Genomic DNA, 25,313 nt, shown 5'->3' with positions numbered 1-25,313 from the left:
CTGTTGGATTTGCTATTTTTTAGGATCTTAGCCGAGCTCGGCCCCGAATTAACAAGGCTTTGTTGTTCGTAAACAGGGGCAGTGTTTGTCATTGTACAGTGCATTCGTTCACCGACGTCTCTCCCCGTTCTGTTACCCCCATCACCACAAACTTCCTTTTCGTATATATCCATGGTTTTGCGAATAAAGATCCTAAAGACGTTCTGTTGTCAGCGCTGTAATGTGTGCTAGTACAAGGCGTATGTATTAAAACCGTGAGAAAGTGTTAAATGGCAGTCGGATGTCAAAAAGCCTGCACTAAACTCAGTGCAAGACAGAAAAAAAAAAGAACATTCTGAAACACAATAAAATGAGTGAGATATACAGTAACGCACGAAAGGAAAATGGCATTTCGAACTCGACGTTGTGAACGCACGCATAAAAGGCATATAGTTATTCGCAGTGTTGTGAATAAAGGAAGTCCATTGGATTCTACCCAGGTACGCCAGCGCTTTTCAATATCTTAGAACAACCTGCATGCTTTTTTACTCGAATCAATGTTGCTACCCTCGCAGCTGGCCCAACGACGGTGATGACGTTCCAGCAGAGTCGCGGTAAACGCTTAGTTATAGTTCACATCGTTAGCTTATGTTTTTTAGCTCAGGCTTTGTTTTTATTTGTGTTGACCGTTTTTATAGGTACCGAAACAGTAAACCAGTGCTGAAATAGTTGCCATTGTTCATTGTCTGAGAACAGATAGGTAAATCGGCCGCCGAGAAAACGTCTACCAAAGTACAGCTTCGAACAACATCTCAAATAAAAGGATAAATAAAGTAAACAAACGGAAGAAATGGTGGCGTGCTACAACGATGTGTTAGAGATAATTTGAGTGAAATGTGTTCTCACAACCAGTGCATGCGTGAACGCACTGGAATCGAACCGGCAAAAACACGATGCAGTACACATCCCACTTTTGTATCTCCTAGTTAATACTGCGTAGTCAGCGCTAAACGCTATTTCGCTGCGACATCGAAAGGTTGCAAGGCCTTTAGTATTGCAATAGCGGGGTGCGACTGTGTAACGCTGTAAGAAAAGAAGCAATTTGGGTGAATTCTAACACCATTCAGACGATGCAAGTGACTCGAATGAGGCTGCCAAGATGGATGCGAGGAGGGACAAGGAAATTTGGAAGACCAGAACAACTTACGAGTAACGGTAAAAGTAACGGAAATGAGAGCCTTGTATCCAAGAGCAAACACCGAGCCGGCTGGGTTGCGTAATCAGAAGAGACAAGAGGTACACGGCCAGGAGGGCAATGAAGATTGATTTCGGTGGTGAGAGGAAAAGCAGGGCGCCCTCAGAGCTTCCAAACGCCAAGACTGCAACGCCGAGAGGCTGAGGAAACGAAGAGGAAGCAAAATGAATTGGAAAAGGCTTACCCCGAAAGCAGCGACACCCTGTTGGTATACACACGAACGACTCGCGTGTCAGGACTCACGAGTTCCCGTAGAGATGAAAAACGGTCTCGACCAAGTTTCTTTTCCACCATTAAATTGACTTCTTTATTACATTAGCATTTGGTTCAAGGACATAAAAAAAAACGAAGAAAGAAAGCACGCGATAAACCACTGCCACATCGTCTGTCATTCGCACAGCGCCGACATATGCGAAGAAGTGCCGACGCCTCTTCTCCCGGGGTCACCGATGTCGCGCAGGGGCTCGCGTAAACATATGGCATATAACATCAGCGTCAGCGCGCTTGCAGTCGGCCAGTTCCGCGGGTCGGTGAATGGCTAATCCGCCGGCGGTGCATACGGCTTATACCGAAAACTTGGCGTCCGTGGATTCGCTCATTTCCTCCTCCGCACCCCCCCTTTTTTGTTTGTTTGTTGCATGCAGCGTTGACGCAGGCCATGGCTTACCGCCTCCACTTTGAAGGCGGCTGGGTCAACTTGACCCGCGTTGATCAAGCAGTGACCTGGGCGTCGCGAGTATCTGCGGCGGTGTGTTGAAGGGACCTCGAGGGCTAGAGAATTAACTTCCGCCGTAGGAAAATTACACCCGACCGAATGTCCGCGGCCGATAAGAGCGGCTCCGCGCGCATAGCTCTGGGTGAGCGCGGGCAGTGTGTAAAGCCGGCTGCCCGACGGTTAGTCAAAAAATTTTTCACGTAGGCTATCTCGTCGGCCCAAAACGAGAGCACGGTCGCGTTCCTACTCCTCTCAGCACCATGGTTTCCGCGCAGACGCCCACCGTGATCGACAAGACAATAGAAGTGTCGGTTCTGCACCTGTCGCGCCGGCCCCCCTGACGTGGTTGCGTTTATCTTGTACAAAGCCACGGGATATAGCGGGAAAAAGTCGGGGTCGTGCTGCTTCGCTCTGGCATAGTTTAATAGTTCTGTCAAATCCGCACGGACGGCCTTTCTCTCGCCCCCTTCCCTACGGCAGGGAAAGAGCGCGAAGAGAAGGCAACTCGTACAACGATGACGTGAAACGCGGCCTGATGCTATCAGAGCTGACTACAATCCTGCGTAACTAACGGTATGTTGTAGTCGTCCTTGTTGTTTTAGTTGTTGTTCTTGCTTTTTAGCTAAAGAAAGGTGCGGGAGACAAAGTTTTGAGCCCGTTTTTCTTTTCGTTTCCTTTATGCGGCACCAAGTAAACATAAAAAAAGGCAGTGCTAAAATAGTCTTGTCGTGCGCCTTCGAAAGAATGGTTCAAGGAATCTCGCACAGAACGACGACGGTTTTGCTTCTAGTTAGATTTTTATATATTGTTTGGGATCAACAGTCTTATTAACTAAGGAAAATTCGGCTAAATATAAGTGCATATTTATGTTAAGAAATAAGTTGAGAAATGTTAAAAAGTAAGTTACCTGTTAATTTCTCGCGATGTGCCCTACAGAGGGTATTCCGCATGCCCTAAGTGATAGGAGTATTGAATGGTCCTTTCTATTGCAGTAGCAATTAGCCCTCCAGGCAAATTTCCTCCGTCGCCGTCGCCGTGAGGTTCTGTATAAAGTCCAAGTGGGATAATATTATATCGCACCCCGCGCGCCATACGCATACTGTAGGCGCGAGAGAAAACGTGCAAGGTTGAGACAAGAAAGATGGCGTTAAAGCTCAAGCTAGAGCTGGAGAAGATGAGGTCGCCGCGTGCCTCGTCAGAGGAACCGGAGAACCGGAATCAGCACAGCGGAATAGCAGGATACGCGAAAGAGCGGAGTTTCGGGCTTGGACCCGGACACACGCCTCGGCGTTTGAATAAAGCGTCACTTTATCGGACAACGGCTCTTCCTTCGCGCTGCCACCGTGAACTCGAATCATCGAGGGGAGCCGACTTCGGACCTTAAATACCTTCCCTCCTTAACTAGTGTTGAAGCTACCAGAGGATAAAGGGAAAGGAAATTAACTGACGGTCTCTCGATAGCGCGCCATCATCCCGCTCGTCTTGCGTTGTGCGGGCAAAGGGGGGCGGGGTAGGAGGAGATGAGCGCATGGTAATGTGATCAAGCGCGCGCTAAGAAAGTGAAAGAGGGAAGAAGGGCGAGTGAAGGGTGGTAGGTGAGCGCCCGCGCTCTGCCGTGCTTCCTGCAGGGAAGCAGAAATAGCGCCTCTTTCCTCTATACGTAACCTATCTCCTAGTTGGGTCGTTCTGAACGTGGCTGCGCGCGCTATATCTTAGGAATAAACCATGGTGGGTGCAAAACAAGGCGAGCCGAAATGGCAGGTGGCTTCGTGTGCGCTATATTCTCGCGCGTGCGCTTGTGTTGGAGGTCACGTATTCTGAAGTTTCGGAGATGCGCTGAAGCGATAGGCAGCACGAAGCGTTCGCTCGCTGCTGCTGCCGCTCTTCATCAAGCTAGTGTTGTGACAGCGAGTGTTCGCGGTCATCTATAGTCAGATATGCTGATGTTTGTCTGTGGGAGCATGACATACCACGCTTGGTAATTTAATTTACAAGCGAATGTTTACTGCACTTTACACAGCTGATAAAGCTACGAGCCTTACTTCCGGTTGTCTAAGACTTTGCTATTGCTATCAATGCTTTGGCTATCGGGCGTTACTGCGACTTTTTTTTTTTTCGCTTTACGTACTAGAATGTTGAGAAGATGGCGCGGTTATGACATCTTGGGAAAACAAGACGCAAGCACAGCATTGATTCACTTAGCAAATTATAAACTAACATCTATTTGTTACTATTTGCTGGTTTACGCAATAAAGATTTTATACAGTGGGGCTAATGACTGAAAGGTGGGCAAGTTGGTGTGGATTCATAGTTATGCCTGGGCAACGCGATGTAACACGGTTTTATGTAGCAAGATTTTATGTAGCTGCGACGGGGCGAAAAGGTACTTTGGCTATCAGATTCAAGACTCACATCATCAACACCTCTTTCCGTTAACTCGAAACGCGTGTTCGTACAAAACCATAGTAGCTTCTCTGAGACCACAAGATTTAAAAGTAACAGTTGTGTTTATTTACTTTTTGCACATTGCGGCTCGTTTGCAGTGAAGTTTCTCAAGCGTACTTAATTATGAAGGCACTCAATAGCTGTCATATTGGTAACCAAATAAACGGAAGCACCCACCTCAGTTGAGCTAAAGATGGCGCGACCAAAAACCTATTTTCGAAATATTTGAGTTAGACGAAGCATAAGGTTCATACACATATCTGCGTTATGTTCGCACTTACGCATAGGAAACTGCATCCTTAGTATCTGAATTAGCGTGGCGCAACTTCGTATATATAATCGACAGTTTCTCACAGTGGCTCAATGGCGCCATCTTACTGTAATACTGCCTTCTCATTCACGTATGCAAGAGGTGCAAACTCGTTCCAATTTCTTCTCCGCATGGCGTTCTGAACCTCTGCGTCACCGACGCGGTATTTCAACGGTCGAGTCAATTCTTACTCGAGCGAGTTCGACGCGAGTGGCATCCCATTTTTCGACATCCTTTATCTGCTATCCAGATATCTGATCCTCATAGTGTTATCAAACTTGCTACTAAGCGAAGTGTCCGCTTTTCAGCATGGATACTGTTATACTACCATGTTACCTTGTAATAAGTATTGAAGGACTAGCCACTCTGCGCAGCCCAGCTCTCACTGTCATCCGTCACGTTTTCAAGAGGAGCACATGTATTTATGGATGAAGTTAAAACCATTCTTTGCGCATTGGCGTCCACGTCGTTTCGAACGGCTTCCGGCCACGAGCTGTAGGTTCCCGTCTCGCAGCGATGTCGGCGCTTCCGTGTGCTGCCCGTTCGCGGCTGTCCCTGATTGGCATGATTAACGGCTCGAGTAATACACCGAGCTGGCCGCGCGCTATGTTCGGCGACACGCTCCGCGATCGATGGTGGTCGGCGCCGAGAATCCCGTAGAGCCGTGTCCAACAGGCGCAGGAGATCCGCCAGCCTGGCGCGGCGGCGGAGGCCGCTATCGCCGCACTGCTCGCCCGGCCGCCCAGCTGTCGGTTTAACTTTCGGGGCTTAAGCCGTCGGATTGCAACCGCGTTGTGGGCGATCGTTTGTCAGCTCGGGTCGATATTTCTGCGAACCAGTCCGGCGCGGCGCCGGTAACGGCGTTGTTTCCTGAGAGACGAGTCGGAATTAGACCCCCGCGATGACCAAGCAGCTCGCTAAGCACTCGTGTAAGAACGAACCGCCATTTTTTTGTTAGCACCGTCGCCAGCTGTATGGTATATATATATTTACAACGCGTCCCCAAACATACAAGGCATACAAGCTGGAAAGATGGAAGCCAGTCCGCGCGACATCAGCGAGCGTCGTCGTCTTCTGTACTGTCCTCAGCTTCGTCTCTGTCAGTGCTTGGTAACATGACCCCCGGCTTCGCTGGAGGCGGGTGACGTGGGCGACATCGGTGGAAGGTCCAGACATGGTGAAATCGAGAGGCGTGATTTTATATGTGATGTCGGTCACTTGACGCACGGCACAGTACGGGCAAGAGTAAGGCGAAATCAACTTTTCACAAAGGCCAACTCGCCGTGACGGTGTTCATAGAAGGGCCATATCACCATGGTTGAAGTGGGCATCGCGGTGGCGAATATCATTGAAGCGTTTTTGCTTTTCCTGCAAACCCGTAAAGTACAGGTGTGCAAGAGGTCTTGGGCAATCTTTGATATAAAATAGCGGCCCCGGTCTATGAGGGGCTGTCGAAGAACGCCGTGGTGAAGTGTAATGTCTTCGAGGAGGAAGTCGGGGACGTCGGTTACGCAGCTGGTTGGAAGAGCCCAAGTGATTAAAAAAAATTATGGTGTTTTACGTGCCAAAGCCACGATCAGATTATGAGGCATGCCGTAATGGGGGACTCCCGAAATTTGGACCTGGGATTATTTAACATGCACCTAAATATAAGTACACAGGTGTTTTCGCATTTCGCCACCATCGAAATGCTTCCGCCATGGCCGGGATTCGAACCCGCGACATCGTGCTCAGCAGCTCAACACCATAGCCACTAAGCAACCACGGCGGGTAGCCCGAGTGATCGTGTACCGGGTCGTGTAGTCGATAGCAACTGCTATCCACTTATTTCCGCAGGCAGATAGCGGGAAAGGGCCAAGAAGGTCTAGGCCAACTCTAAGGAATGGCTCCGATGATACGGTAAGCGGCTGAAGGTGGCCAGCTGGGAGTAATGCATGTTTCTTGTGGCGCTGGCATTGCTCATAGGAAGCGACGTAATGGCAGACGGAACTGTAAATACCGAGCCAAAAGACGCGATGCCGAACACAGTCAGACTCCGAGGTGACCCACGGTAGAAACATCGTGTAGCTGTGCGAGGACAGTTTGACGCATATGTGTTGGAATAACCAAGAGCAGTTCAGGACCAATGGGGTACACGTTGTAGCGGTACAAGACGCCATCCTGCAGCCTAAACATCCGCAGAGAAGGGGAAGGTGTCTCGGAAGTCAGCCGGAGAATGAGAACTCGCAAGTAGGGATTATGGCGTTGCTCATCTCCGACGTTCTGGAACGCAATAAGCGACAGCACGCAGGACGACCCGCAGCTGTCGGGATGCTTCAGTGGGTCTTCTGGATAGCGCGACAAGCAATCAGCATCTTCATGCAATCAGCTGCTCTTATGCACAAGTGTGTATGAGTACTCTTGGAGTCGCTGAGCTGACCGACCGAGATGTCCAGTAGGATCCATTAGGGATGAAAGCCAGCATAAGGCATGATGGTCGGTCATAACTGGGAATTACTGGCAGTATAAGTAGGGTTGAAATTTACCCACTGCCCAAACAAGGGCAAGGCACTGGCGTTCAGAAATGGAGTAATTACGCTCCGCTTTGGACAGTAGACGGCTAGCGTACGCAATAACACGGTCGCAACCTTGCTGGCGCTGAGCAAAAACAGCGCCGATTCCATCACCACTGGCATCCGTTCGAACTTCCGTTGGGGCGATCATGTCAACATGGGCAAGAACTGGTGGTTAAGCGAGGGGCACGGTAAGCTCAATGAACGCAGTATATTGTTCCGAACCCCAGACAAAAAACGCGTCTTTCTTGAGAGGTTCTGTGAGAGGACGTGCAACGTTGCCAAAATTGCGTACGAACTGGCGGAAAGTATGAGCAGAGGCCCACAAAGCTTCGAGCGTCGTTGGCACAAGTCGGCATGGGAGAATTTTTGACAGCGCGAACTTTGCCGGGATCGGGGCGGACGCCGGAAGAATCGACGAGGTGCCCGAGCGCACTAAGTTGCTGGCGGCCGAAGTGACATTTTGATGAATTGAGCTGAAGACCAGCCTTGCGGAAAACAGGAAGAATTGTTGAAAGACGCACAAGGTGCGTGGCAAAAGTTGGTGAAAAGACAATAATGTCATCGAGCTAGCACAGGCAGATTGACCACTTAAAGCAGTGAAAGAGAGCTTCCATCATACGTTCAAATGTAGGCCGGGCATTACATAAGCCGAACAGCATCACTTTAAACTTATAGAGGCCATCAGGTGTAATAAAGGTGGTCTTTTCACGGTCCATGTCGTCAACTGCCATCTGTCAGCACTCGGACCGAAGGTCTATCAAATAAAAATCTATTGCACCATGTAAAGAATGGAGGGCATCCTCTATCCGCGGGAGCGGATACACTTCTTTTTTGTTACCTTGTTGAGATGGCGATTGTCGACACAGAAGTGCCAGCTGTCATCCTTATTTCTCACGAGAACGACCGGGGAAGTCCAAGGGATACAGAAGGCTCAATGATATCTCGGGCAAGCATCTTGTCGACTTCCTTCCGTATGACTTGGCGCTCAGTATGGGAGACGTGGTAGGACCGTCGGTGAATCGGGCTGGCGTCGCCGGTGCGTATCCGGTGTTTAACAACGGACGTTTGTCCCAGTGGCCGGTCATCGAGATCGAAAATGTCCCGGTACTATGCGAGAAGGCAATGAAGTGCCTTCGCAAGGTGGGCCAGAAGGTGAGGAGCGTTCATTGACGTGAAAGGTTCTAATACTCGGGTTGTAGGGCCCGCACCAACAGAGGTGGGTGACGCAGTTTAACCAGTTAAGGCAGAAATATGGTAGTCGGAAGCCGGGGCCATGGTTGCAATAGATATGCCCTGAGGTAGCACTTGAGGGCAGAGGCCGAAATTCACCACAGGAAGACAGGTGGCACTGTCTTTTAGGCGGACGACCTCGTGGTGAAAGGCGACGTTCTGCGACAGGAGGATGGCGGCTTTGGGCAATACGACGTAACAGGTGGATCGGGTAACGTAATCGGTGGAACATAGTCGGTTTGGCGTAGGATCAGGAGGGTCAACGGCATACGGCAGGACGAGTTGGACAACACCCGCAGAGCAGCCAATAACAGCCGAATGTGCCGACAGAAAATCAGGGCCTAAGATAATTTCGAGTGGGCACTGCTCCAAGACATAAACAAAGCCGAAGTACGTTGTCCGGCTACAGTGACGGCACACATCCCAGTGACGGCCGGAGTTCCACCGTCGGCAACGCAGACGACATCGAGCGGGGCAGGGGTTAGGGAGTTATCTAGGCGCGTACGGATGTTCGACTTGTGTTCTCCTGTGTCAATCATTGCTGTTAGAGGTATACCGTCCACGTTCACGGTGACGTGGCTGTAATGGCCAGGCAGTGTAAGCAGAGGAATTTCGAGTCTGGTGGTCATTGCAGTCCCACCTCTCGAAGCTGCGCCCTTTAGTTTTCCGAGGAGCGGCGGGACTAACAAGCAGACGGAGAACGACGAGACAGAGGCGAGCGGGTAAGACGTGGGCGTGGCGAAGGGGAACGGTTTGTTTGAGAGGGCAAAGATGTTGGAGCGGTGTCTTGTTCGATATGTATAGGCGGGCGAAGAGTGCCAGGCGGGCACCCGGTATTTCGACAGCTGGGCTGAACAAGGCTGCCAGTTCCAAGAACTGCGATAATGGTGAGAAATATATCCAACACGTCCACAGCAGAAGCAGATAGGCCTGTCATCAGAAGTGCGCCATTCCTCCAAGTTTCGATGACGAGGACGAGCGTACGAAGTTCATGGCAGATCGGACACCCCGGGTGAGCGGTAGTCGAGTCTGTTGACTGGGTAAAGCGTCTTGAGTCCGACGTTGTCCACTTCTTGCCGTACAACTGTCTGGATGAGGGATATTGCGTGGGAATCGTCTGGGGCGCGAACCTGGGGAGGAACTGGAGAGGCAGCTTCATTCTCCCTGCGGACGATGCGTACAATACTGTCGGATGCAACCGGCACGGGTGGGAGACGGAGGTCTTCGCAGGTAGATGTGGCAGCCGTGTTAGGAAGGCAAGAAATATGGTGGGCAATACGACGGCTTTTGACTTCTTCGAAGCGGCGTCATTCAGCAGTGATGTCTTGCACTGTCGAAGAGTTCTTGAAGACGAGGAGCGTAAACGCGCCATCCGCGATTCCTTTCAGGATATGCGCGACCTTTTCCACTTCCGACATATTTTTGTCAACCTGCACGCCCTGAATATATTTCACATAGGACTCAGTGCAAGTCATAACTCGGCACGCAAGGTCTTTCTACGCGGCACACGGGCGGCCAAGAGGCTTGCAAACAAATCATTGAGCTTTTGTTTGCACAAGTCCCAGCTGGTGAGTTCCTCTTCGTGGATCTCAAACCAGACGCGTGCCAAGATCAGGTAAGCGAGCATGGCGGTCTGGTCCCAGTGATTGATCGCGCTCACCTGTTCGTAAAATTGAAGCCAATCTTCAACATCGGTGTTAGCCGTTCCGGAAAAGGTGCTAGGGTCTCGCGGTTGTACCAGGATGATGGTGGGCGCGGGCGGCGACATGCCCGAAACATTCTGGCTTTGATCTGGCATTGCCGATGCAGCCAAGGAGCGCCCGCTGCGTAAATACGTCGTGCGTCTGAGAGAGCCCGCAACCTCCACGAAAATGTTACGGGTAGAAGAGAGGTTTAAGATTTATTTACAGGCTATTTACAATGCGTCCACTGGCACACAAGGCATACAAGATACAAGCGAGTCCGCGCGACATCAGCGAGCGCGTCCTCGTCTTCTGTACTGTTCTCAGCTTCGTCTAGCTGTGCTTAACAACAATATAATGTTTTTTTTTTTTACATTTGTGTAATGCAAAAAAAAGTAAGAGGCACTTAAAAAATGTTGTAACGAAAACTTATGTCATGTAGTATGCTCAATGTTTCCTTTAGTGCAAGTACATTTCGGTCACGGGGGCAGTTTGTAAATGCGTATATATGAGAACAACGCTTTAACTGAGCGCAGATCATACTGCAGATGCTAATTTAACTGCAGAGAGCTGCCTTGATGTCACATGTTCATAAGTGCTCTTTCACAGACGTGAGCAACGCGCGCTCAGATTGGCTGCAAAAATGTCAAACAGCTTGTTGCAGAAGCCGTCACGGATGGTTGTCAAAGCAAGAGAATAATGAATTCGTGCCGCAGAGGTCAGTTCGGCATACTATGGCAATACTGCTGAAGTATACTGCTGATTTCAGCGTTCTGCCTTCCACGGCCGCAATGAGCGTGGTGCGCACACCTACTATAGCGTTCACGTCGAGCAGCTTGTACAAGTTGTCGAGATAGGCTCGTCCGATTGGAGCGGACAGTGAACGTTAAACTAAGACTCTAGAATCACAAGCCGCCCGAATAAGGACTTCGTTCGCCATACACCCCCTGCTGTTTATGCAGGACACCACAGGTAAACGCAGGCCAGGGCGAGTCATAAAACACCAGGTTGAGCGCTGGCCATAAAGTGAAAATTGGAATAAATTCAATTCCCAAACCTACTGCGGCACTTATACTCGCAGAATTGAGAGTCAAACACATCCACGTGCAAGCATCGATCGCGCGCTACAGGCAGTAGTAGCCGCAGTGAACCGGATTATTGAACCACAATGACATGCGAGTGAGCGCACATGTTCCGTTCGTAGTAGAACAATAAATTACCACTTGTAGATATAGAGTCGGACTTGAAGTACCTCGAAAGCGTTACGACTCTTTAATGAAACCGTGAATCATCATGCGGTCTTATACGAATAAGCCTGTGCCAATTGTGCTAGCTACAAACGGTAGTTCCTGACTCTCCGCGAGTTTGCCGAGTTCGTATACGAACTCGGCAAACAAGCGCATAAGCGCCTAAAAGCGTATGCGGAAAAACGAAACTAATGAGAAGTTCAAAAACATTCTCTTTCTCTCTTTTTGCTTTGTGCGTGTGTGCACTTATAAGACACACGGCGCAGTCAGAAACAGCCGCTACTGCTATGGAAGCCTTTGGGGCGAATACTTGAGATTCCAACGCACGCCCGCACGCACGCACTGGTTCTCTGTTGTTTGACAGCACTAAAGCGAGGTCATGGTTCTCTCCGAGATGTGTCTCGATTGATGTCTACTTTTTTATGTCTTGTGGAAGGGGAAGCGTTTTGATATGAGCACGCTGGAGACGGCCGGCACCAAGCGCAGGACGGAGGAAACATCTGTCCGTGCCTGTAGAACGCTCTCATAAAATAAAGACCTGCTTTCTATATTCAGATGGCTTGTCACTAAACGCTGCTACCGGGAACCAAACGCATAAAAAGGACATCTTCTCGTGCGCAAATTGTTTTCCCGTTCGTATGCATATTCATACTCGTTTGCATATGGAGGCAGTAAGTGCCCCGTTTTCGCATGGGTAATTTCCGACGTGGACCACAGCGCAAAGAGCCGCTCAAAGAAAGCTGTGAGCATGAGGAGCGCGTTTGGGGGAGTCCCTCATCGTAAGGCATGAGAATGGCAGGTGCCCTTTTTCATGAAAAAACAACAACAAACAAACAGGAAAAAAGCATGCGGAAAAAATGGCTTTAAATAGTAATCGCGTATAAGACAGTTTACTGAAGTGAATGACTAACAAAGAGCCTCAAAAGTATTGAGTCGCCAGATTGAAGACGAATTTGGCAAGACTTTTGCACGCGTGTTCTCGCGTTGATATCAAGCAGAAATATTTAATAATGTTTAGTTATGGTAATGTTTAGTAATAGTAGTGTTTAGGGCTCGTAATGTAATTACGTGTTCTTTATTAGCACCGATACTTTGTTATTCAGTATCACTTGCTTATTCTAGTCTTAATTGAGGGAGAGAGCGGTAGAATAGAAAGTTCAAGACCGCAGCGTTAAAAGGAACCGGCATGACAATAATGGTAAAAGATGAAAGAAATAAAAAGTAATACAGCAGCACAGAGATTTTTACCTTCTGAAAAATTTATTGTTTTCAGTTTCCCTATATCAGTGAAGATGAAAAATTTGGAGATGCACTATAAGCAGATCTGAACAATCTGTAGCGGTGCTTAAATTTTTTCAGGTGCGAATGACTATCGATTTTAAACTGCAGTAAGTAAAATATTGACATGCACCAGAGCAAAACAACACTTTCTCACTGAGGCCACGCCGTCTTGTCGATGGTGAAGACTGTACCGTTGTGCATCTGAGCACTGCTGCTTTGTTATGTGCACGTGCGCCAGTTAACGCGTTTCTTCGGCGCGCTGAACATACTCGCCGGCGTCAGGAATTAGCTGGTCGAACCGGTCGGCGTTGCCATTGGGAACGATGCCGTCTAGCATCGTTTGAACATCTCGACTGCAAACAAGACGAAACGGTGTAAAGCATGTAGTTTATTGGGTGGCAGTCTTGTACGGAAATGTTACGTACGGTAAGATTTCGTCCCAGGTTCTGTGCTGCACATCCACATACATAGAAGTCTCTCCGTCAAACCGTTAGTCTCAAGGGTGGTGTGCAGTGGTCTTTCACTGGCTTGTGTAACTCAGTGTGAAGATGTCGTCCATGAGCTTTGCCGTTAACGCTGTCCCTCGGTCAGTGATGACGAAGCACAATGTGGTGCATAACAAAATGGCGAACTTCAGACGCTGTTCCGCATGGTAGCGCTTTTGTCTCAGCATAACTAGATAATCAATAGCGACAATGATCGGCTTGTTTCTGGAGGAAGATAAGGGAAACGGTCCAAGAAGGTCCATTCCCACTTCACAATACGGCGCACGCTGTGGGTCAATAGGTTTGAGTAGGCCTGCTGGCCTTGAGGGTGGTGATTTCCATCTCTAATATTGGCGACAGCCTTTCACATAGCGGTTGACGCAGGCAGTAAGTCTAGGCCAGTAGTATAGTTGGCGCACTCTATAGCTAATGTCCTTCAGTAGCCCAAGTCATCGGATAGTAGCAAGAAGCCGAAAGGGAGAACTCTAAATTCATAAAGGCCGTCCGGAGTAACAAAATCAGTTTTCTCGCGATCCCGTTCATCTACTTCAATCTGCCAATAGCCACTCTTGAGATCGATGGACGAAAAAAAATCTCGCGTTCCGCAACCTGTCTAGAGAATCGTTGACATGAGGCAGCGGGTACACGGATTTCTTTGTGACGTTATTTAGCTTCCTATAATCCACACATAAGCCAACCGTCCCATCCTTCTTTTTAACGAGAACGACGGGCGACCACCAGGGACTGCTCGAAGGTCGGATTACGCTGTCATGAAGTATTTCTTTTCCTTGGGTCTGAATCGCAAATCGTTCCTTTGGAGAAACACGATAAGGTTGTTGCCGTATGGGGTGCGCGTCGTCGTAGGCGATGATCCGGTGTTTCATAATCGGCGTTTGACGCATCTTAGACGAACGTGCGCAGCAACTGTGGAACTCCAGCAGCAGCTCACGCAGTGTTTTTTTTTCCTCCCAAAGCGCTGGGCTGATGTAGACGCCGCGGAGAGACGCCTCTGCTGTGCCTATTGCTTCAGAAGCAAAACACTCAGCGGCTTCGGTTATTTGGTCGGCGTAGGCGATCAGTACTAGGGAAAAGGTGTCGATGCTCGTAGCTGAACTTCGTGACGAGAATCTCACAGTGGCCTTCAGGAAGATCAACGACGTTTCTTGCCACGCAGTCACCCAGAGACAGCAGGAAAGAGTGATTGCTTCTCGCGACTGCTTCACCGTGTAGTATGCCATCGCACACCACTTTAACTACTACACTTGTACGCGGTAGTAACATGACAGTTTCGTCAATCACGTGAAGAGCGGCTATCGGAAGGCTGCTGTCGTTCGCCTCTGCAGCGTTCTTCGTCGACGAAGTGACGAAGTGCTGTCGAAGATCGATGATAGCACCGTTCTCCATGAGAAAGCCTATGCCGATGATTAAGTCTGGCGAACATTGACGAAAAACACTTAAGCTGGCGACGAACGTAGAACCCCGAATAATGAATTCCGGCCGTGCATATACTCAGCGGTGTGTCGGCATGCCCACCAGCTGTACGAACTGGCGTTTGGCTCTAAAGCGTCGTCCCTTTCTACAGAAGGCTAGCCAGTTTCTCGCTGATTATAGAGTAATCCGCTATAATGTCCTCTAAAGCATTGACTTTGCGTCCGTATATGAGAACAGGGATGTGGAGGGAAACTCTTGTTCTGGGTTCAGTAGCTGTCGTTGTCGATGGATCCTCACTTCGCGTGTGCGCCGATAGAAGGCCTTGAGCACGTTCAGTCTGAGGGGCCTCGTCCCCGAATGTCGCTGCGATCAGCCTTCTTGGCACTGAATGGGCGAACGTCCCTGCACCACGCTCGAATATGTACAGCGTGTAGGTGAAAATCGCCGCGCCGGTGGACAGCGCGACTGGTTCCGCGATGACGAGGATGCGTGCGCGGAACGACATATTCTTCTTTTTCTGGGGGTCGCTGGCCGGACCGGGGTCGTGGAGAGTTTGAAGAAAACCTACGCAGACGGAGCTCTGGGTGTAGGCATTGTCGGTAGAAGTACCCAGCCTCGCCACAGTGGTAGCATAGGGTACGTTGACCTGGGGCACGTTACGCGTCTGATTACCGGGGGACTGATCGGTGCATGGTCGTTGTAATACGGGGAGCTTGGACTGACTGTATATAGCATTATGGGAGACGAGGTGTGAAGCGTAGCTGGAGGAGGATCAGGACGCCTCAAAGCGTCAGAGTAGGACATGCGACGGAACTCACGTGTTACCGGTCGCGCCTCCACACTAAGAAGGGGTTCCTTAGCCCTTGCCTGAACTTCGTCACGAACAACGCTTGACAAAGAGCTGATCGTAAGTGGTGAAGGGCCCGACATCTTTTGTAGTTCTTCGCCTATTACGAAACGGATTAGTTCTGGTAACAAATCGCCGTGGGCATAGAAAGCTTCCAAGAAGTCCGCAGTTGAGGCAGTGTTCACATGGAATTCGTACGAGCGGGCCCGTTGCCGACAAGTCTTTTCAATGGTGACGGCCTCGGCCAGAAACTCTGACACGTAGACTCTAGTGCGACTCAGGGTCGAGGATGACAGACGGACTCTTGGAGCAGACGAAGAGGAGACGAAAAGCTTTACACAATATGTACATGTATAACAGTATACAAGTAGCGGTGCCGTAGAGCGCACCAGACCGACAGGGTGGCTGGTGGCGACTCCATCTCTCTAACAGTGGGTCGGTTTTAAATTGCTTTGGCAGGAACGAGGCGAAGCGGGTGATGACATCAAACGCCTAACCTTCCTCTTTCGTCGCGGAAGAAGTTTAAGCTGCATACTACCGGACTCCACAGCAAAGGGTCAGCAGTTCTGTGGAATTCTGAAGGCTGTCAGTGGATTCGTCGTGGTGTTCTGTGCCACAGGACCCCTCATTTCGACCCACGAAAAGGGTTAGACAGTTTCCTGGAACTTTGCAGGTTGTCTCAAGGGCAATCACTTCAGAAGAACGATGAGGGGAGGGGATAGCGCCCTTTGCCTCGATGATAGGCATGCAGTGTGACACAACTCTTAGCAAAATAACTGCTCTTTCACTAGAGGTTGGATTGCGCAGCATTTTGACGAGACACACAGAAGAGAAACACACACCACAGAGCGCTCTTTTACCCCACGCATGAGGTGCCGCACCTTCTTTTCTGCCGACATGTTGGGTTCGGCTAGACAGAAAAGACGCGTCATGTCCTCTACATACATTGCGACACTCTCGTTCGGCATCTGTATGCGAGACTGAAGAGCACGTTCAGCTTTTTCTTTGGAGCTGCCTTCGGAACTCTTCCCACGATGTCAGGAGATCAACACGGTTATTGTACCAAGTACGTACGCCATCCTACAGACTGAAATAGACATGCCTCAGTTTGGCTACATCGTCCCGCTCATTGATCGTAGCAACGCGTTCATAGTGGACGAGCCAATCCTCGATATCCTCAAGTATATCGCCACCAAAGGATTTCGGCGTTCGCGGATTCTGCAGCGTACAAGGAATCGGCGTTGTGCCTTCGATACCGGTTGGAACGGTCGAAACTGCCAGTCTCTCAGGAAGCAGTTCAAGCTCAAGGGCTAGTCCACGGAACCTTCTGCTAGCCCGGTGAACAGGTGTGACCGCCGGTACAGGGCTGGAGTTCCTGCTGCTCGGAAGGGTTTCGCGCGTAGGTTTACCCAGCCCCTCCACCAGTTTTGTCGTGCACCAGAGTAAAACAGCTTTGCTTGGAAGGCTACTAGACACAAAGACCGGTTCTGTTGTTGTTGTTGTTGTACCAACTATGGGAGATTCGGTAAGGAATGGATGGGTTATTGGAATTTATAATGTATACGTTTGCCAACGTAATTTTGTGAGACCCGCCGTGGTTGCTTAGTGGCTATAGTCTTGGGCTGCTAAGCACGAGGTAGTGGGATCGAATCCCGACCACGGCGGCCGCATTTCGATGGGGGCAAAATGCGAAAGCACCCGTGTACTTAGATGTAGGTGCACGTTAAAGAACCCTAGGGGGAACAAATTATTCCTGAATCCACTGCTACGGCGTGCCTCATAATCAGGTCGTGGTTTTGGCACGTAAAACTTCACAATTCGATTTTTTTTAATTTTGTGAGAGAAACTGCAAGCATCTTTGTGTTACAAGATTATCACTATGCCAGGGAAATGCCGGGTGCTTATAATCTGGATAAGCAGTCACAACAGGGCTTGATAAGCCTTCATAATTGAGCGTATCCGAAATTTAGCGGTCGTGATGTCTGCTGTCACTGGTAGAACAAGAAGGACTGGGCGAAAACGGATGTCCTTACCAGGGAATCGGCAGTTTCATTAAAAAAGAAACGTTTTTCACCGGGTATCCAAATCAAATGAACACATTGCGGATGGGCAGGAACTAGCAAGTGAAAGTGTTTTAGCATGGGTGAATCCCTAGTAGCGGCAAGGGAAGAGCACACAGACAGTGACTCAGTAAGAATAGCAGCTGTTGTATTCGTTTGGCCTAATTTACGCAAAGCTGGAATTACCGCTATAAGCTCAGCCAAAAAAATAGGCACAAAATCAGGCAACCTTAAAGAAAAAGATCAGCCGAGTGCAGGACATACTATTCCAATGCCAGTTTTTTTCTCGCACCGCGATTCATCTGTTACAATGATAATATTTGTTGCCAGTGTGCTTAGATGGCCTTGTAGCATGCCGTTTAAGACGCCGTAAGGTAGTAGTTTCGCGTGGTTTGGTGAAAATGTCATCGAACCTAATTTTCGGCGAGTTTGAATGCGTATTACTGGGAATTACATAGCGAACTTGTACATTTAGTGGCTCAAGTAATGCTTGCACAAATATAATCCGTGGTATAAGAAACTTGGGCAAGTGAACCGGAAAAAAATTATTCTCGTTTGGAGATGAAAATTACCTGAGGACGGCTTAATGGTGATTAATATAGTCTTAAGAAAGTCTGAACGGTCAGAAGGTGAAACCAGCATAAAATTGGTGGGATTCTCAAATCCAGGTATAATGCGGCATTTGCGACGTATTTTGGAAGTCCTAAGCATAGACGAAGTGTCTTCCGTTCTAATAAAACTAGTGACCGAAGCTCGTATGGTGGCACAACTGAGGATAAAACACAGTCAGATTCTAATACCGGACGAACGGACATTTTGCGTACCATCAAAAGTGATTTTCTTCGCGTACCTGATCTTCGATTGCTCAAATTGCGGAAAATGCCCGTTGCAAAAGCTCCTTTTGTCGCAATGTATTCAATATGCGGCCGGCGTTTAAGAAATCCATTATAAATAACTCCAAGGTACTTGAGTGACTCTACTTGTGGGACACCTTCTAGGTGATAATTAAGCGATATGTGTACTGGGGTCCTAACGGAAAAAAACAAGGATAGCACACTTATTAGCATTCAAGTTTAAGTGTAAACTATGTTAATGTTAATGTTCTATGTTAATGTTCTTAGAACTTGAATCCTTACTGTTAATGTTGTTAATGTTAATGTTCTATGTTAATGTTCTTAGAACTTGAATCCTTACTGTGAAAACTTGCATTGTGCGGCATAAACATCAATAACACTCAAACCGTGTTTGACTCTTTGGATCACCCAGATGCACTATTACAGCCATCAAAATTTTGGGCCTATAATGTAGCTTTCAGGGTGTCTAAAAAGTCGTGGTCGAGGGCTTATCTTGAGACATATAGGATAAGCGGAAGTTGAGTATTTCACATAAACATTTATATCCACTTTTTTGCCGTTCTTTGTTCGTTTGTTTCCCATGTAGCAAAGCTGAGTGAAGGACGAAGCATGTTCATATCTCTAGCGTGGCAAAATGACTCTATGGGTGGCTCGCGTCACTCATATTGCTTCTTGTGTTCTCCGGTAATATTATGTCATTGCGAATGCTGGCATTGCTCCACTGGTGCATCGCTTACTGATATTGTTCCACATCGACGATGGTTGGCCTCGAGTGCCAGATTATAGGCTGAATGATTTCGGTTGTACAATAGGTAAAATGGCCTGCAGGAATGTGCATAATTCCCGTTGTTCGCGCACATGTGACACGGCGCTCAATGTTCACGTCATCCGCCTTCATGTCATCCTACAATCAATGCCTTCACGATATAGCTGCATAAGCGGCCATCAGGTCGCACCCTTCTCAGGCAAGCGTCGACTGAGGATCCGAGGCGGTCGAGCCGAATTAAAGCTTGTTCTTGTTCGAGAACCCTGACCCAATGCTTCACTACCTAAGGACTGAACAAAGCGTACCACCTACAAGCTTTATCGTTGCTTCAAATACCACCTTGACCTGAATTGATGATCTCTAATCCACTGTTTTGTTCGCTAGGCTCTTTGGGGAGCTATGAAAGGAAATTAATCCATCCGCTCGCGAGAAATATAGCAGAGAGGTTCGAGCGCTGCGTCTTGAGATCATCAACGCCGCTTCCGTGGTGTGCTCAGATTAACAATCCTTCTCCTCAAGCACCATGCAGACGCACCCACACAGGCCAGCCTACATGCGCGCCTGTCATGCAGTCCGAAGAGCTTCTCAAAAAAAAAGTCTAATGACTCTCGCGAAGCGCTCGCGGGGACGTGCCATTGATGGGCTGCTCCTCTTTAAAACGACATTGGGTGCCCCTTACAAATGAAGCGCGGCGTAGAACATGTGTTGGAGATTTGGCGACGCGCACTGCTGGTCCGATCATTACGACCAACGCGGAGGCCTCAAACCGATAGCAGCAGCGTAACGAGACGCACCCACGGGGCTGTGTATACACTGCACACTCCACGCTGTACGGCTCCGCCGGGAGGAGATCGGAAGTAGCGCGCTGGTAAGAGCATTGACGCGCAAAGAAATGCGCCATCAGCGCGCACTTGGTCCAGGGGCAGCAGAGGGGAGGCGGCCGCCCCGAACAGGAAATCGGCGCGAGACGGGCCTCGCGTGCTGCCGGCTCCTTTGTCTCCATCACAGTGCGCCGCCAGGAACTCAAGTAGCCCGCCGTCTATGAAGCCATTACGCGCTCCGCGGCGCCTCGCCGAGAATACGACCGCATTAGAATTCCCGAGGCAAAGAGGAACAGCGCGCGCCTCTTTCTGGGCGGCGGCCAGAGAGAGCGCTCCCGCCGAACGGCGCCGCAGCCCTTCTCGCCAAAGTGCAATGGGCATTAGCGAGTAGCGGCTTCTTCCCCCCCCCCCCCCCCCCCTCTTCTTCCTACTTCGTCGGAGCTTTTCTTTAGCCACGGGATACTGGAAGAATAAAAAGCGGCGCCTGCCGAGAGCGCGTGGAAGGAGAGGGATAGAGACAGCAAGACGTGGATTGAGGGATGACGAACAGAAAAAGTGCTTTGCATTAATTTTGTTCAGCACCTTTTGCTCGGCGGATGGCCAGGGCCTGGCCGTTCATCTTCCAGCATGCAGATGGGCGCCAACCGCTGTGACCACTACTTCCTTCACGGCCCATAAAGTATATCTTCGCTTATCGCCTTTATCCATACTTTAACATAAAATAAAATGACGGGGGGGGGGGGGGTAGGGGAAGGCATCTTCCTGCCACACTCGTTGACAGTAATCCGTGGGAAAAATTTATGCAGTTTGATTTATGCCATAGCATCCGAGCAATCCGCTTGGAATGCCTTTCGCATTCCCAGCAGGCGAGCCCGAGCCGTCGTCATGAACCCTGAGGTCATCGCTACTAGCACAATTTTATAGAAGGCAAAGAACAAAAAAAGAAAGAAGCAAGAAATTACAAGGAGGATTACCAGAGTGGTAGCTATGGTACTCTCGCGCACATTTGGAAAGGGGGAAAGTGGAGCGTATATATCAGCGAATATAGAAAATACTAAATGCACATACACAAGTGTATACACAGGGAACGCGGCTTTTAAGAGTGTATAAATCTTTGACGTCAGTATTGCTCGCAAAATTCAGCAAGCTTTAGCATCGCATGAAAAGCAAAACTAAAAAAGAGAAATCGAAACAAACAGTAAAGTCGCCAATGTTATGTGGAAATTTTTGGCTTGTCGAAGGAGCGAAAAAGAAAAAAAAACAAGGGGAAAATGTGGGTAGTAAACATTTAAATTTCGTCTAGATATATTTATGTCATTCGCATAAAGAAATATGCAACCATAGGCGGAAAGCGGGAATGAAATAGCTTAGGGGCCACGTATGTCTACAGCCATTGCAATATCGTTTTCATGAGATCCTGGCACACTGAACAATTTGAGGCTGTCATTTCTAACCCTAAATTTAAATAATATTTGCGCACCTGGCGCTTCTCTTTAGGCGCTGCCCAACTATAACAGTGAGAACGGCAGATAATTATTTTTGCGTTTGAAACCACGGTGCACTCCCCTGCAATAGAGTAATGCGTAATTTCTACAAATGCATAGATGTTTCAAACGTGATGCAAGATGTATTTCATTCATTGTGGTAATTGTAATACTATACAAATCACGTGCAATATATTTGTGGCTGGTGCTTAGTTTGTCGCCACTGCTGCACACCAAACTAGATGAAGAAAATGCGACGAAAAAGAACAAGGGAAAAGAAGATCTGACAAGCGTAACACAACTTGTCAGCAGCGATTACTGCGGGTGGTCATTCAATTAGATTTCTAGCCATTTTGTTGGAGTGCATCTTAAAACGGTTTCCGCGTGTGGGTAGCCGGCTTTGTGCTTTACGTCCACGCAAGGCCGTGATGGCGTGATGCAATTATATGTGGTGTGTTCCAATTTTGGCCAGTATCGCAGACAGTCTACGTAGACAGCTAAAGAGACAGCTTCGAGGCCACGAAATGGAACCCGTTTCTAGCCGTCTGAAAGACGTACGGAAGACGTGTCTGCGACGTGACGCCACCTCCCGGCGACAAAAAAAAGTTGAGGAAAGCACACATTATTTCTGTATTTTAAGTCTTTGCGCGTGCAAACCTACGAGAAACACGATGCAGCTTACATTAAGGGAGTAGGATCGCGTGTCTACGTTTCTTTTTTTGTGCGCAGACATCCTTCCTGTCGGCTTTCCAAGCGTCGTGCTCAGCCGCCATCTTGTTTGGACAGGAAAGTAGCCTGCATCGTTTTTGACTTCGATGCTGTCTTCGCGAAGCTGTCTGCTTTGACGTCTTCGTGAGAACTGGAACGAGACTTAAGATGGTCGCTGTCCACTTAGCCGTCTACTTAGACGTCTACGGCGAGTATTGGAACACAGCCAGAGAACCCAGAGCTGGCCACTATATGATATGTGCTGGGAATAAAGCGCGCGAACAGACATAAATCTGCTCACATAAAGTAAAGAATGGCTGTAGTAGGTCCTTCACCGAAGGCTGCCTTTTGAACTTTTTATCCACAATATTGTTACAGAGCCCCAGTCGTGACACCTGTGCTTCGGCACCCAATCAAGGCATTGTCTTTTTGGCTAGGTCGATACAAATCTCCGGTCCTTCGGCGTTGCGTAACCCACTAAAGCTCTCTACACACTTTCACCGCCTGCATGAGGATGTCGCCCAACATAAGCTAGCTTTTATTTCTCCCTCTGGTGGAGTACTTCTCTCTCCTGTTCGCGCGGCGCTTCTCTCGTTACTATCGTGCTTCTGACATAAACATGCTCTTTGCACTCACTTTCTGTCTCTTCTTTCTTCCACTTCGAATTTTGTGGCATCTACGGGGTTCTCAGCCTGCACAGAGCACTAAGGATTTGACCCTCGAGATGTTGTGAAATAGTTCAGAGCCTTGTTCCATACAACATCTGCAGACGCCGGGTTTCTCCGTCTTGAAATGATTTTACAGAAAGCCAGTTGATCTCAAAGGCAGTGCCTTTTTTTTCTTCTTTTCACCAGGATTACACAGGTGACCGTGTCAATTACTTGTAGGATGTTGATGTGCACTATTCTTTTTTTTATTTCGGATTATAACAAAGAAGAAAGAGATGGCCCAAGTCCGGAAGAAAAGGACAGAAACTTTTATCACAATGTCGTCTTCTCGAAGCCTTCGCTGTCAAGCAACGTCATCATCATCCTTCTTCTCCTGTGATACGGAGCCACCTTGAATCCGCCCAACCTGTGACCCAAGACGTCCATTACGCAACAAATGAACCGAGCAAATCAGTGCGACACAGCCGTTTCGAGACCCCCTGCGAACGTTGGAGTCGCTGGGACTGAACTGGCAGCGGGGCGGCTGTGCGCGCGCGCCACAGTTCGATTTGAATTCGGCTAATGAGCTGGACGACGCAAAAGAAAGTTCCTCTGGAAAACTGGCTGAAAGCACAATAGCACTCGTGTCACACGTGCACGCGCATACGTACGCACACACACACACACAAAAAAAAATGCGCTCCCCTGACTTAGCCCGTGCCCTAATGACCGTCTCCTCGACTCCAGCCTCCCCTCTCTCCTTGGACATCTATTAGTCGCTTCTGCTTTACTTTTTAACGCATTTCTCACATTATCGGAATTATCAAGTGGGCATCAAAGAGTGCAGCCGTGCGAACTGCCGAAGAACAGGAAAAGTCAGAGCGACGTCCGGAAATATTGCTGTCTTTATCTCTCACTTTTTCTTTTTTTTCCCACTTCGCTCTTGCACCCTCCCAACAGTAATTAGGTAAGCTTAGCGGAGCGTTTGTGAAGCAAGGAAGGGGAAGGTGATTTGTCAGCAGCTTGATTGCTTTGTGGTCCTATATTTACGAGTATTTAAATATTGATGTTTCGAGAGCTATAGGAAACATAAGAAGATACGGGTTGTTTCTATAGCATGGGTGAAGCCTGGAAAACGCTGAAAACATGTGTAATAGTCTCTCTCTCTTCCTTTTTCTCTTGTTGTTTCTGTGTCGTTGCGGCATATTTTATCCCTTAGACGACAATGTTTCGAGCTTGGTTGCAGGTTTCTGTTCGGGTTGAAGTGTTTGTTTATGTCCTTTTTCGTGCATTAGCAACAGGTAAAGACTCTTGTGCTGAACCCTGGAGACTCCTCCTCTGCTGGTAGATCCTCCCCGCAGAGCTTGCCATGGAAGAGATGGTCTTGGACTCGTCTGGCGGCCAGCACAGACCACCCGCGGCTCGGAAGCTGCTCAGTTCTTCAGCAGTATCAGGCGCTGCTGATTGCGAGCCTTCTGATTCAAGATCGGAAGATTCAGATGCCTTTATACTTGCCAAGCACCGCCGTTCAAGACGGACGTCTTCGGCATCGTCCTCAAGCGAAGCGACTATCATATACAGCAGCATCGGAACCACAACAGTAGTTTTCATGCCCATCGATGCGATGGTAAGCTTGTTTGCTATCTCCCGACGGAAAATGATTTCTTCTTCAAACTGGCCCCATGACTAACCCAAGGGGTTCACGTGAACCCCTGGAAAAATGTCACTGTCTTTGACACAACGGTTGATAAGATGGTGCAAACTCTGCTTGGTTTGTCTAAAATTTGCGGTGTCCACACGCTGACTTACATACCCCAGACAAAGGATGTCCCACATTGAAGGGTCATCTAAGGGCACTAAACGAGAAAGCCAAAAATAAGGCAGCAGGAGATGAAAGCATGCGTCTCGGTGTGTTGCGTCGTTTGTGTTGTGCGGAGATTTTAATTCCCACCATTCGCGATGGTGTTCCTGTCCCCATGACAACCGTGGGACAGAGATTAACGAGCTCATTATCAAGAATGATCTGCAAATACTGAATAACGGTTCACCTACATTTATAGGTAGAGGAAAGGAGCATTCTACTATAGACCTTGCGATATCAACGATAGATGTGTGCTTAGCCTGGTCATGCGAAGTTGACCCGTGTGGCTCAGATCACTTACCCATTTGGCTAACACTAACACATACTGCGGGCCGCCAGACTGCCGTCAATACGGTGACAAACTGGAACAAGTTCCGTGCACAATCTCAAGACAGTCTGTTCAAACTAATAAGTGAGTGTTCATGACAAGCTACATACAACGACGACGGAGAATCGGCTTTGGAACTGTATGGCGCATACTCAAGGCTCTCAGCACTCCCAAAATGTGCGAGAATCATACAGTTGCTTTATGTATAGCGACTAGCCAATCACCAAAAACTCATGCGGAGGAATTTGCAGACCTTTTCGTCTCCCCTGTCTCTATTGACATCACAAATGGCAACCTTCCTTTCTGTGACAAGTTACAGTAT

General features: G+C 48.7%; 1 protein-coding gene across 3 annotated transcripts in view; it reads right to left on the bottom strand.

Moving 5' to 3' along the window:
* Positions 1-25,313, bottom strand: part of LOC126545429 (uncharacterized) — a 290,910-nt gene that overhangs the window by 80,425 nt on the left and 185,172 nt on the right. The window lies entirely within an intron of this gene.

Source organism: Dermacentor andersoni, chromosome 1, assembly GCF_023375885.2.
Source record: "Dermacentor andersoni chromosome 1, qqDerAnde1_hic_scaffold, whole genome shotgun sequence".
Lineage (NCBI taxonomy): Eukaryota > Metazoa > Arthropoda > Arachnida > Ixodida > Ixodidae > Dermacentor > Dermacentor andersoni.
The sequence above is the reverse complement of the archived record's forward strand: the minus strand, read 5'-3'. Positions and strand labels throughout refer to the sequence as shown.